The following is a 10,638-nucleotide window of genomic DNA, read 5'->3' on the forward strand; positions in this document are numbered from 1 at the left end:
GTAAAATTGATAACTTGACAGTTTCTGTTAGCCGAGCTTGCTCTCTGTGCCACGGGCTGTGCTGAACTTGCAATGTCATCACTGTAGTCCTGCTGAGCCCCGACGGTACGAGCCCCTTTGTGGTTGCAGGGCAGCAAGGCTCGAGGAGGAAGGCACTCACCCTCCCAGCACTTGGCAGAGCCGCGGCCCATACTCAGAAATGTGTGACGGCCGTGTCCTGGCCTGCTAGGAGCCACGTCTGCGGTCCTGGTGCCCGTGACCTCCTGGTGAGCCGCTCAGTGCCGCGCAGAAAGTCCGCTCTCTTCAGGCTCCAGTGGGGGTCTCCTCAGACGTCCCCCTGTCTGTCCCTCTCAAACGGTGCTGTTCAGCACGTGCAGCACGCACAGGCAGAGCCCTGTGGTGTCAGCCATCAGGCAGGCTCGCCATGAATTTTGAGTGGATCCTGGATGACCCAAGAAATTCATGCCTCTCTTCTTCCCCCATAATCTGAAAAGACACGCAGCAAGTTCATCTTTCGGTTTCAATTTGGCCAATGTCTTTAGTCTCTGGATGTCTCAAATTATGAATCCTGAGTCCCCGCTGTCTGCTCTTTCATGCATAACGGAAAAGCCGGAAAGAACAAAGTTGCCTTTCAGATTAGATGTGACCGTGAGCTCTGCTGGTGGATGTCGGGGTCTTCTCTCCCAGGAGGAGATAACGTCCCAATTAAATCTCCCTGGGGACTTCTGACAAGCTCGGATAGAGAATCTGGGTGAATTCTGTGCACCCACCGGGTCTGGTCTGCCTTCCTCCTTTGGCCACCCACTGTGTAAGGAGTCACAACGGGTGGTCTGTTATTTATCAGGGAGCAAGCTTTTTTCTGGTGCTTACTATGAGGGGAGACACACCCCCAAAATGGAATTATCTTCTGGAGGGTGGACCCCTTGTAGCACAGGCTTCCCCCGCTAGGTGAGTGTTCTAGGAACCCACCTGTGTCAGTTCCCCAGCTGGCGTGAGAGGCTGTGTTCGGCTTCAGTTTTTTTTTGAAGACTCCACACATTTGCCCATTTCATAGTGGGTAGTTTATGAACGCATCTGTCTGCCCACACCACACCGTGTGATCAGTTTTGACCAAAAAACGTCCTGACCTCCATTGCCCACCCTCTCTATTCACCCGATCTTACCCTAAGAGACTTTTTTTTGTTTCCTTGGATGAAAAAGGTCCTCAAAGGGAAACTTTTTGCTAATGTGGAAGAGATGAAACAAAAAAATAGCAGAAAGACTGAAAGGCATCAAAATCAAGTTCAAAAACTGCTGAGCAGTGGGGGGGAAATCTCAATATGTAAATTGCATCAAATGGAGAGTACTTTGAAGGTGCCTAAAGTTTAGACACATGAATAAGTGCACAGTTTTTTATAAATAAGTTCCATGTCTTTTGTGAGCCCCCCCTCTCGTATGTGCCAGTCCTGTTAGGTTCTTGATACCTGAGGTCAGTGATACTGATCCCAACAACCAGGCTACGAGGTGGGGAAGCCTAGTCTCATGCTCAGGATGGGAGGGACAGCTGAGGGTCAGGGAGGGTAAGTGAATTGACCAGTCTCATGGCCAGTAAGGAGTGGACCTGGGATTCGAACCCCAGTCTGTCTGACTGCAGAATTTGTTTATTTCCATGGCACCACACACCCTGTGGAGGGCAAATCCTAGCTGAGCTGCCCTGCCCTGCCCTGCCCTGCCCAGCAAAGGGCAGCCTCTACCACAGGGCAGACAGGCCTGTGGGAGGTGCTCACCAGTGGTGTCTCCATAGGCCTTGGCCAGGCTAGTCCCCTGAGGCAGGGGCTGTCTTCATTGACTGGTTAGAACAGATCCTTCCCCCCCCCCGCCTCCCAGGCGGCTGCCCTTTGGGGCTGCTACTCTGGACATGCCCGATTTAGGGCTCAGCAGGGTGTGTCTCGTCACATCAGGGCCCTGTCTTGCCCCGGTAGGTGCTGCCCAGCCTGCAGGGTTCGGGGTGGGAGGAAGGGGGGCCCAGAAAGAACTTTGGTGCCCCTAGAGGAGGAAGGCTTCCTCCGGGGACAGACTCAGTGTGTTGCTGGTGGTGAATGATGACCTCAGAGGGGCCGGGAAGGAGCGGAGCACATCTCTGGACCCGTGGCACCCGTTCGTGCGAGCTTGCTTAAGCTGCTCTGCACGGGGACTCTGCTAGTAGGCATGATTAGCCCATTTCAGAAACGATGAGACTGAAGCCCACGGAGCCTGGGGTTCGAGGCCTGTGTTTTCCACTGTCCTGTCAGCAGGTCACTTGAAACATTTGCACATCACAATGATCTCGCTTAGGAGCATCTGAGCCCAGCACAGAATAACCTTAGCCGAGTGCCCAGTGCCTAGATGCTGGGTCAGGTCGGTGCCGCTCCTTCCGGCCAGGACAGATGTGAGTTGTGTCACCAGCAAGGTCTTGTAGCCAAGCAACAGTTCTGCACCTGCTGAGCCCCCGCATGGGGCGGGGCTGCCAGGGTCTGGCTAGATCTCCTTAGAGTCCAGGAATTGTGGGTCACGGTGCCCCGGAAAGCTCTTGGGCATGGCTTAGGTGTGCACCACACGAGGGGGGCTTCGGGAGTCAGGGTTGAGGAAGCCAGGGGAGCTCCTGCACGAGGGGGGTGTCCCAGCTGGGCGTTGAAGGAGGGTAGGAAGGTTGACTGAAGGTAATAGCCTGGGAACTCTGAGAGGCCAGCGCCTGTGTCTGATTATCACCCGGTGGCCCAAGTGTCCAGCATAACATCAGTGACTCCTGTCAGTGTATCGAAAGGAGGACATCCAGCCTGGCTTCCTATGAGACACTGCTGAGAGAAGGGTTTGAGAGACCCTTCTCTACTACTACTGAGAGACCCCTGGGTCAGTTGGCAAGATGCGCCTCCACAGCCCGATGGACCACTTTGCGGGTTATCTGTTCTGGGGGCAAACCCATCCCATGGCCAGTGAGTGCCCCCACGCGCACTGGGCTTTGGCATGCTTGCTCTCCGTCACTCGGCCAGTGGCCTGGTACACCCAGCCCAGCCTGGTTTGGTAAAGTGTATGGTCTACTCCTCTGGCCTGATCAAAGATCTTGGTTTTCAAATGTCCTTAAAACAGGATTCTAGAACGTGAGTGCTGGAGGAGCCCCTAATGGTCCTCTGGCCTGTCTTGGTTTCCAGCTGGGAACTGAGGCCCCCAGAGGGACAGGACTTCCCCGGGCCCCGTGGGCAGTTAAGCAGCGCTGAGGTTTGAGCCGTAGTCTTTTCCACGGGCCCCATGGCCAGTCCTCCATCCGCCGCACAGAAAGGAAAGGGAAGTCTCTTCCCCGCACCCGCTGGACGGGGGCCACGTGCTTGAGGTCTGCCAGGCTCATGGGGAAGCAGAAGTGATCATGATGAGAAGAAGCTGGAGAAAGGACATCGGTGGATTCTCAAGCAGGTAATGAGCGTCCACTCGTCACCACCCTTCATTTTCCCACCTCCAGCGCCCGGGGTCTCATCTGCAGCCCAAGCTGCTGGTGTAGATACCCGGAAGAGAGGACAGGGAGTGTGCATGTGAGCACGGCCCCTAGAGCCAGACGGGGTCTGAATCTCAGATTTGCCGCTTTCTAGCCACGTAAGTGAGTTCCTAGCAAGTGACTTCACAGCCTGGGTCTCAGCTGACTCGTGTGTACAATGGGGTGACAGCAGCACTGTCCTAACTGGGGTGCTGTGAGGAGTGAGTTAATGAGTTCACACCCGCAAAGTGCTCAGAACACTGTCCCCGGCGGCCAGCACTTGGTCTTCACTGTTGCTGTAAGGGCAGCAACCTGGGCAGGCAGGATGGGGCTGCGGGAACAAGTGGGGGTGACCGGTCTCCCCCCAGAGGTAAGGCCCAGCCAGGGTGGCAAAGCTGGGGCAGAGACAAGTTGGGGTAGAAGCCGTCCTGCTGGCCTCCACACTGATGCCCCCCAGGTGTGCAGCCTGGCCCCTCCCCACCACCAAACTGTGCCCTCTGGGAAAACTTGAGAAACGTCCTTGTCCAGTTCTTATTCAGTCAAGAATACATTCCCCCCTCAATGTTTCACATAGGTAATACATCCCTTAATAAAGAGATTCTGCTCACAAAACCCCTGAGGCCTAGGGGGGTGAGGGAGGCCTGTGGAAGGGCTTGTGGAATCAGGAAAGGCTGGAATTGCCCAGGACCCCGGCAGCCCGCTTTCCCGATCTCACCGGCAGAAGCGGACCGGAAGCCTGCTGGCAAATGGAGGTGGGAAAGGGGTTCACAGGCATCCAGCCTGAGCTGCAGGAGGGCCCGCAGGAGGGGAGGGAGGTGGTGCTGAGACACCGCCAGACCACCTGGCACCCCCTCCTGCCTGACGCTCCTGGTGGGCAGGGGCAGAGAAACCTCACTGTCGTACTGACTGTGTGTCAGTAGCTGTGTGAGTGAGACCCACACATTTTACCTCCACTCCTCACGACAGCCACGTGAGAGCCGAGACTCTGACGGGTGAGGTGACCTGATAAAGAAGTGACAGAACCAGGACTGTACCCCAGGTCTGTCTGCACATGAGCTTGGGTCTCCCCTCCCCCAGATGCTCTGTGCACCAGGCTGGGGGTCGAGAGTCATTTATTCAACACCCACTGACTGAACACCTACCATGTATCAGGCTGGGTTAGGTGCTTGGAACATGGCAACAGGTGAAATGACAAAAATCGCATCCTCGTGGAGTTGATATTCCTCTGGGAGGAGAGGATACCCGAGCACCCCAAGGATGTGTAAAGAATCTCCATGGTGCTCAGTCCTGCGAGGAGGAAAGCAGGGGGAGGGGACAGCGGCTCGGCGAGCAGTGCTGCTTTATGGAGTGCAGTCCGGACGTCTGAGCAGAGGCCCACGGGAAGTAGGGAGGCACGCTCGAGGCTGTCCGAGGAAAGAGCATTTGGGACGGAGGAAATGGCAAGTGCACAGCTCCCGAGGCAGGTGCAAATGTGGAGCATGCGAAGAGCAGGAGAAGCAAGTAGCTCGGCCTGGCTGGAGGGAAGAGGGCTGGGAAACGGGGTCAGACAGCTGGTTCCCCCCACCCGGGGGGAGCTCAGGGCCATGGCAAGGGCCTTTGACTTGCTTCTGGGAGAGACAAGAGTCACGGGGAAGTTCTGTGCGGAGAAAGACGAGACTGCAGAGGCCACACCAGGAGGGTCGGTTCAGAGATTTCAGGGGACCGTAGCAACCATCCAGGGGCAGGCCCAAGGGAAAGCAGGCTCACAGCTTAGGAAAGGGGCAGGTGGAGGTCAAGGGGGAACTGCATTTCCTCCCATGTTCCTGCTGAGGGACAACAGTGTGCGCCTGGCCTGGGGCCTGAGCTTGGCGGTGTTCCCAACTCGGTGTCTGTGGATCTGCATCCAGGCTTTGTGCACCCCCGTGCGATGTGGAGGGCTGGCCCCTCCGAGTCCCTGCCAGCCGTGAGGCTGAGGTGCAGCGAGTGTCCCGGGCACGCCATGTCATTTCTCTGGGCACATGGGGCAAGCATGTGTGTTGGCTCAGAGGGCCTGAGGGTGCTGCAGGCGAGCATACCTGAACGTGAGCTTGTGGACGGTGCATCTGGGGCTGAGCAGGCGTGTGCATGTCTTTGTGTATGTGCGTCTGTATGTCTGTGTGTGCCTGCTTGTCTGTAGGGGGCAGCGATGGGGAATGCCTGAGTTTGGTCCCTCACTCTCTGGGCCCCCGGCTTACTTGACATTCCACAGAGCTCAGCTCTAGTTTTTACAGCGAATCAAAACGGATGGCCCCTGGCTCCCAGTGGGTTAACGGGTACTTCCTGGGTCAAGGGTCTGCCCCCTGGAGGTCTCTGACAGCTGAAGGAGGCAGAACCGCCAGCCCTTGGTCCCCACAATGCACACACAATGCAGTGCTTTAAACCCAGAGACCCCCCTCCCTATGTGACGGCCAAGTTGGGCCAGGGGCCTCACCACCCAGCGAGGAGGACGGTCTGATGTTGGGGCCCTGCCGGCCCTAAGTGAGAGTCCGATCCCTACACCTGGGCGCCTTCAGGCACAGCCAGGACTTCAGCACTGGGGAGCGAGCACAGAGTTAGGAGTCGGAGGTGCCTGGGCTCAAATCCCACCTCTGTCGCTTACTATTTCTCAGCCTCAGTCAAATGACTGCTCAGTCTCCTCTCTGTGGGGTGGGGAATAACTTCCTCATGGGGTCACGAGGAAGATTAAATGAGCACTTACTATGTACCAGGCACTATGCTGTGCGCACAGTGACCGAACCACCTCATTTAATCTTCACAAGAACGCTTCGAAGTGGGTACTGTTCCCATTTTACAGAAGAGGACACTGCGGCCCAGGGAGGTCCGATTACTTGCCCAGAGTCCCTCAGCTGGGAGTGGACAGAGCCTGGGATTGGACCAGGCGGCCCAACTTCAGCGGCAGCAGCAGCATGAGACAGCGAATGGGAAGGAGAGTGCTGACCAGTGGTGGTTATCGTTATTGAGGCCAGCGGCATTCAGGATCAAACTCCCAACCCTCAGAGCATAGCTCTGGACTCTCTTTCCTCCTTTTAAATTTAAGGGGGGCTGTAGAAACGCATCAGACTCGGGAGACCAAAGCTCAGGCACTGTCTGTGCGTCTCCTTTGCCACGCGAGCTGTGCCGGCCACTGCGCCTCCCCGAGCCTTCGTGTTTCCTCGGCTGTGAAATGAGGACACCCGTCTGCGGCCTGCCATTGAGATCAGGTGTGTGCAAAGGAGTCTGCAGCCTGTCGTGGGCTGACTGCATCCTCTCCAAAAGATACATTGAAGTCCTGACACCTGGTCCCTCAGAGTGTGACCTCCTTGTAGAAACAGGGTCTTTCCAGGGATGGTCAAGTTAAAAAAGGCCCTTAGGCTGGACCCGAACCCAGCACGACTGGGGTCCTTGTGAAGGGGGAGATTGGACACGGACAGGCGAGCGCTGAGGGGCACAGGGAGGTCGCCTCGCGGAGCCTGGAGTTTCGCTGCCACAGCTGGCGTGCATCGGGGGCAGTGAGGACCGGGGAGAGGCAAGGCAGGGTCCTTCTGCTGCAGGTGGCGGAGGGAACATGGCCCTGCTGGCACTTCAATTCTGGTCTCTGGCCTCCAGGACCGCGAGAGAATACATCTCCACTCTAAGCCGCCCAGTTGGTTCCTGGCAACGGCAGCCCCAGGAAACTGTGCCCCTGTGACATAGTACCCACAAGGCTCACCATTGTTCTTCTGGGGTTACAACCACACGCCCCACTGACCCTGTGAGGAGACTGAGGCTCACAGAGATGCCGTCACCAGCCCCGTCACACGTCAAAGGAGCGCAGTGCCAGGACTCAAACCCGGCTCTGCCTGGCTCCAAAGCCAGTCTGCTCTGCCCGGAGCAGGGCCGGGCGCTGGAGGCCCCGTGGACGGGTGAGCCCAGAGCAGCCCAGGACCCCGGGCCCAGGTCTTCAGCCTGCTCCTGGCCTCCCCCTGGCCTCCTCTGTTCTCCGGACAGTTACCCTGCCCCGCCTGCCTCCAGGGCTGTTGGGTCTCATGGCCTTGGTCACTGGGACGCACAGAGGATGTCCAGCCACATGGAGTTTGCAGGGGAAGGGGGCAGTGGCAGCTTACTGGTCTCAGAGCCAGGGGTTGGGGTTCAAGTCCTGACTCCAGCACTGCCCGGGTGTGTGACTTGAGCGAGTCACCACCCCAGGCTCTGAGCCGTGGTTTCTCTGCCTGTGGAATGGGACCGTGAAGGGAGCTCTGCCTTCTCTGCAGGGTGGCGCGAGGGTCCAGCAGGGTCAGGAGCGGGAAGAAGCTCGGGGGTGCCGTGACTGGGGGCCGCTGCTCGGGCAGGGCCTGTGAGTACAGGAAGTCCTGTCCGGGGCCAGCAGAGCTGTGTCCCCGACACTGGCTGATGGGTCTCATCAAGAGCAGGAAGGAAGGCGGGTCAGGTTCAAGAACATGCTAAAAGCTCTAACCTCCCTCTTCAGTTCCCCTGACCTTGGCCTTCTCTCAGCCCCCAGGGCTACTGTGGGAACGGGGAGATGGATTTAGGACAATCATAATCGTAACTCATCAAGTGCCTAGTCTGCGCCTTATTTTTGTTGTCATTTTCAAAACAGCTCTGCACAGAAGGTGATGTTGGTCCCATTTTATAAACGAGGAAACTGAGGCTCAGAGAGAGAGGCACATGCCTCAGGCCACAGCCAGGAAGGGGCAGGCCAGGTTCTGAGGCCTGGCCTAACTCCGTGGTGGGACTCATCCGGGGCCACAGAGAGGGGGCAGGGCCGGATCTCAGGCCCTGTCGTATCTTCCCCTTCGGAAGGCGGGGATTCAATCAGGGCAGAGGCCAATGCCCGCGCAATTAGCAGACCCCAGCAAGGCCTGGAGCCTTCCCATGAGCCTCCTGGTGGGGAGGGAGCAATGTGGTGCCATCAGGCGGGGCCATGGGCACGGCCCGAGGCACAGACATTGTGGCCCAGGCTGGTGCTTGGCCCCCCAGAACAGATGGACCTCTGCCTACAGCACTGAGCCGCAGGCTGGCCGTGGGTGGCCGTGGCTCCGGCCCGAGGCGATGTCCTCCGAGCACAGCACGTAGCCCCCACCCTGCTGAGTCACCCCCAGGCGGCAGAGGCGCCACGAGTTCTCACTTCCACTCCCCAGGAAAGATCAGGAGAGAGAACTGTCTCGAATGCTGCTTTATCGCAGTAAGTTTGCCGATTCAGCTCATTACATTTAATTAGAATTATTTAATTAGAATCTTAATAAAAGAGTAAAGCAGGAAGGAGGCTGAGATGCAGAGGTAAGGAAATCCGTGCTGAGCCTGTGAAGTAGACCCAGCGGGAGAGGCGGGGTGGCGGAGGGGCTGCCGGGACCTTTGCCTGGAAGGCCAGGAGAGGGCAGTGCCGACCGGTGGTGACCCCCGGGCGCAGGTGCCAGGACCAGTGCTGATCGAGTGGGCCGTGTGTGCCTGCTGCGCCTGGGCTGAGGACACTGGGCCTGTGGGATGAGCAGGAGCTATTTTCTGTGCCCAAGGGAAACAGACAAGAAACCAGATGGTTACACTGCCCAGTGCCAGAGGCTCCAATGGAGGAGGGAGGGGCCACAGTGCCAGCCACAGCCAGGACCTCCAACCCGGCCTGAGGTGAGAAAGGTTTCTAGAGCAGAGAGGCCCGCAGGGACACCTGAACTTGGGCGTGGCGTTAGATGAGGAGGGCAGGGCTCCAGGACGGTTTGGAGGGAAGGTGGTGACTCTGAGGTGCTTGTGGGGCAGGGTGGGGTGGGGGTTCAGAGCAAGGACCCGGAGCCGGCCGGCCGGTTTCCTGCCCTGGCTCCACCACCGTGGGCTCCTCCGGCAAGTCTCTCCAAGCCTCGTTTTCCTCATCCGTGAGTGGGGGCCGCTATGGGACCCCCTCACAGAGCTATTGGGTGGTCGGATGAGCTGATTCAAGTAAAGCACTTGGAACAGCAGCTAGTGTGTGGTCAGTGGTATGTACATTAGCTATAGGGATTATTGTTCTTATCGTCCGCGTGGAGATGTCCAGTAGGCGGTCCGTTAAGCAGGTCTGGGTGGGGCCCTAGTCCTGGCAGTCAGTGAAACCACGGGTGTGAGTGGACACCCCGAGGACATATGGTGGACTTGTCACCTCCTCCCCTCCTTCCTCATTCTTTGAAAGGCATATTTCCTTCAGCAATCTGCCTTCAGCTAGCCCTTGCTCTTCAGGGGGGCTGACCTCACACCCCAGCTGGATGGTGGGTGTTCCCCAGTGCTGGTTCTCAGTGAGGCCGGAGAGCCTAGCCAGCTCCCCAGTCAGGGGAGAGATTCTCCCCACGGCCTCCCTCTCTCTCTTCCCGTCTCCCTCTCCTCCCTGGACACGTTTGCAAAGAAGCCGGTGGTTCCACTGCCATCCCTTAGGGAACCAGACCTAGCATGAAGCCGTGGTGTGCTGGTATACCATCTCTCCAATTAAAAAAAGAAAATACAGCGCCGATTTGTAGCATTTACTGATTTCCATGGTGTAAATATCCTCTCCATGGCCAATTTCAAGCTGCCAACATGAATGTCACTGAACACGGAGGTAGGATGCGCACCATCAGCTCTTGCAAGCCAGCATGGGCAGCTCCGGCACCCCTGGGTGCAGCCAGCCTGGAGGATGCCGGAGCCCGAGTGAAAAGCACTGGTCCTTCTGACAGAGTGGGAGCTGTAGGGAGCTGGGCATGCCGGTGGCCCACCTGCCCTGGACCTCCCCTCCCACAGAGTTTCCTGTTGCTGGCAGCCGAGCACATCCCACACGCTGCAGGCATGCAGAGCAAGAAGAGAAGAGGACCCAGGAGCAGCCTTGACGAACTGTCAGCTTTAATGCAGCGAGCAGAGGAAGAGGAGGCTGTGAACCCCACCGCCATTGTGAGCTGGCAGTGCAAAGGATCAGACTCTGCATTCGGTTTCCCGCAAACATAACTGCTGCACTAAAAGACAAGGGAATTTTAAGCTCAGCTACAGAAATTTCCAGGGCTCCAGCCTACGCCTCGAGCCAAGAATCTAGCGATTGTAGCTCGTTACTCTTGTTCTTTCAATTGCGCAGTGTTACGGAAGCAGCCGCCCCATCTCTGACACCTTCATGCGTTCGATCGCAATAGCAGCTCAGGCCTCAAAGCTTCGCCTTCTGTGGCGCTTCTTTCCAG

The sequence above is a fragment of the Phyllostomus discolor genome, chromosome 5 (genome assembly GCF_004126475.2).
Source record: "Phyllostomus discolor isolate MPI-MPIP mPhyDis1 chromosome 5, mPhyDis1.pri.v3, whole genome shotgun sequence".
Classification (NCBI taxonomy): Eukaryota; Metazoa; Chordata; class Mammalia; order Chiroptera; family Phyllostomidae; genus Phyllostomus; species Phyllostomus discolor.